This window comes from Trachymyrmex septentrionalis, unplaced genomic scaffold (assembly GCF_001594115.1).
Source record: "Trachymyrmex septentrionalis isolate Tsep2-gDNA-1 unplaced genomic scaffold, Tsep1.0 scaffold81, whole genome shotgun sequence".
In the NCBI taxonomy this organism is placed as follows: Eukaryota; Metazoa; Arthropoda; class Insecta; order Hymenoptera; family Formicidae; genus Trachymyrmex; species Trachymyrmex septentrionalis.
In genome coordinates, this window is record NW_017305997.1 from 551168 (window position 1) to 554962 (window position 3795).

At 43.2% G+C, this 3795-nt stretch overlaps 1 protein-coding gene across 1 annotated transcript in view; it reads left to right on the top strand.

Moving 5' to 3' along the window:
• LOC108754863 (semaphorin-2A) overlaps positions 1 to 3795 on the top strand; it is a 361619-nt gene that overhangs the window by 25254 nt on the left and 332570 nt on the right. The window lies entirely within an intron of this gene.

The window sequence follows — 3795 nt, forward strand, 5'->3', positions numbered from 1 at the left end:
GGTGAACTAAACAAAACTAGCGGAGGGGCCGTGGACCCCGCGGAGATAGGAAGACGCTCGACCAAAAGATGACAGAGAAGGACGGAAGTGGTTGGAAGAGGCATTATATTATGTGCCACGGGGCTAAATTGAATTCTCGCGCCGCCGCTTTCCGGAAATAATATTATGTTTTATGTCCCCGACACCCCCGCGCGGAGCCCTATTGGAATCCCTTAATAGGAATTTTTCACATTTTCCGCCAGCTCCCAGCGAATAAGATCGGCGAGAGGTGGCAGCATCCATTGGCACAGATTCCGATCTGCCGGGGATTGAAAATGGCGGAGGCGAGCCGGGGAACACCACCGGTGGCTTTCCTACCGTTCGGAGGTTGAAGCGTGCGCGTGAGAGTGACGATAGTGTTGGTGGCGGTGCGATGAGGTTCGCCGGAGTTCGATCCTTGTTTGCTTTTGCTATTCGCTTTCCTGCCATGATGGGCGCGAGGAAGATTCTGGCACCATGGCTGGGCTGGTACCACCAACGCAAACTATCGCCAACCGATATCAACGGCTAAGGTTGCCATCATCTTTCGCCGATAGGAAAGCTCTGGTTTTTTCAGCTTTCGGGATCGCGTGGCGCACGCGACTCTCGATAAATTTTAGAAGAACGACACTAATAGTGATATTTTACATTCAACTCGAGTTCCAGAACAAGATTCGGTGGTCTCAAATTATTACCTTATTTCTTTCCAGTTTAATTTATACATGTCTCACTATAGCAGATTCATTTATAGTAAAAACATTTTAAACATTTTGATTGAAATGAATGCGATAGAAGAAGATATAGAAAAGCTGTGGAACCAGAATGGCGTTGAAGTAACTTAGTGAAAAACGTTCGGATTAATGGCTGATCCCTTGTGTTCTTTTTTTTTTTCGCCATTTTCCCTTCCCTTTGGACGTAGAGAGTTCGTTCGTTTCAGCGGTGATACAATTCATTTGCGGTTTTCTCGAAAAGCGATCATTCGTGGTCGGTAACTAACGGATCTATTTGTTTGAGGTGTATGCATCGCGCATGCTATTTTCAGTTAAATCGCGTGTGCTCAGCGATCTCGCGGTTAAACGCGCCACGTTTTCTATCGCAAACAAATGCGCACGTAATAAAGTTGGCAAACGTTTTTCCTACTCCCAGGTTGTATCGGGAGATACGACCTTTTTTTAATTGCAACATGAATTTTTTAAATCGGGCAGCAACTTTAAATATTCATGTCTCGTCCCGGAGCGGCAATCCATTTCGCGGAACGCAAACTGCCGGTTATTTCTCCTCGTTATTGCGTACGCGCGGCATTCACGTGGTGGCATAAGCGTTGATTTACAGATAATTTATTGACGTTCGCTCTGTCTGGGTAACTCACATATATATTTAACATAAATAAATTTGTCATACGACTTTCCCATGTGTTTCCTAACGGAAATAAACGATTTTTACGATCATTCCCTTCTGTCGCAACTAAAACGCTATTGTACCGCGGCATTACCTTAGGGCGCTGCCACGATTCTTAATTACACGCCGTAAATATCTGGTAATGATAAACTCGTATATAGGGATGTGAGGAAATATTTCAAAGTTAAAAATATTTTTTCGCGGCAGTCCCTTTCCAGAAACGTACGGAACATATATGTAACCTGGCTCAAGACAGTTTTATCGTCGTCCGTAGATATACAGTACAAGGCAGGCGCGCAGGTCTCGGAATCGATTTACCGCGTTCATGCTTTACACGCGAACAGTTTAGTTTCACGATGTACAATGGATTTTTGGAGCTGCTGGTAGAACGCGATTTTTGAAAATTATGATCGCGCTGCCTCTTTGTACTCCACCTCACGCCGAATTCGTTTAACAATAACTCGCCAAGACGCATTAGCATAAACGCATTCAAACGGAATAGATACAGGTGCTGGGTTCCTTTCCCTTTGAATGATATATTCAAATGTATTCCGGAAAGGTGTGTGTGTGTGTGTGTGTGTGTGCGTGTGTCTTTCGTGCAAAACAGCACGTAGTTTTACGAGTTCATCTACGTCGACGAACGTTTAATGCTCGCCACTTTCTAGCCAGCAAATAACGCCATAACGAGCAAAAGTGAGGGACGTGGAATGATGTTACCATAACCAGCTGATTTGATCTTGAGCCTTCTGAATCACGTATTTTATGAGTCGAGTATACTATATATTTCCTATCTAATAAAATATCGATATTTTGTTGCGAGAGATACGAGCTTAGTCGAATGACGTGATGGCGAAATTCGACTAGTTTTACCTCGTAAAAGTTCTATTCGCGCGAAACCTCGTGATCGCGTGCTAAAGCTCCGTAAAAGGTGCGCTCGTTGTCGTGGGACTTATCGAACTATCGACTCGCTTCCTTGCATTCGCCCACGCTTTCATTGGCCCAGATAAAAAAGCTCGAAGCTTATTTGTCGGAGAGAGTCGTTCCTTCCGAAAGCGCGGCATTTATCGTGCCGAGATATATGGAAATTGCGCGGGAAGATAACGATTCTCTTCGCTTCCTTGGCGCTAGCCCCTAATGAGCCGCAGCGCGGCGTCTTCGGGAGATCGCAGATATCGCGAAGACGTATCTGGCCAGATTAATGAGGATTTCAGGACGTATATAGGCCAGGTGATATTTTCGTTCGTTTCGATTCGAACTATGCCGCAATTTTACCTCGTCGCTGTCGGCGAGTTCTTGGGAATGCGTTTCGAGCGCGACAAATTCACAAATTTTCCTCGTTCAGAGTAATTTATCGCGTTTGGCGCGTTTACGTCCTCTCGTCCCGATTACGTCCCTGCTAGATGGAGTGCGATTGAATGAAAACAGCCGCGGTCGTTGAATTTATTTACACATCATTCTGTATAACTTTCAGCAAGCGTTTATACGATGAAATGAGAATATCGCTGCGATTTGTGCAGCCGCTTCGATTGCCTCAATGGTGAGAGATATTTTTATTGGCTGGTAGCTGAAGTAAAATGTTCATTAAGCAGAATCAATATTGCTGTTCGTATATACAAAATAGGCGTGCGTGAAATTTTATTCGGCGCGAATTGCTGACTGTTTTTATATTCCGTGTAGCAAATAGCACTTTGGTTATCGGCGAAAAATAACATGTTTGCACGCATCTCTACATTTTAACGCTTCCGCGATAAAATGCAGAGGAGCGCATACTTCTTACAATGTTCACCTCTGATTTTCTTGCTGCATTAAAACGTCTCGTACACGTGACACTCTTCAAAACACGTGACTATCAGAGTATCTCGTGACGTTGGAATTTATCGATAATTTTCAGCAGCGCTTTAGTAATTTGTTTTTCACGTGTCGAACAATAAATAAAAAACATATTACGCGGCGTTTATTACAGTTACGGTTTTATGCATATATTCCAATTCTTATTAACAAAAAATAATGTGTGCACATCGCGTTTGCATTCATTATATCACGAACAATGAAGTTTTCATATTTAAAAGAAAGAGAAAGATTACCAATTGTGTAAAATGAACATAATAACAAACAATGGACATTTTTAATAAATATGCATACAATTAATACAGCCGTGAAAAGAAATACGATGCACGGGAGATATTGAAGAATGGCAATGTCCTTTAAGCGAGTCGCCACTCGTGGAAATACCGAAGGTTCTTAACTCGTAGATTTCGATCGTGAGGAAAACACTCGGACCTCTCCTTCTCTCTTCCAAATTAATTTATCTCGATGCTACCGTACATTTCACAGCTCTCTCTCTCTCTCTCTCTCTCTCTCTCTCTCTCTCTCTCTCTC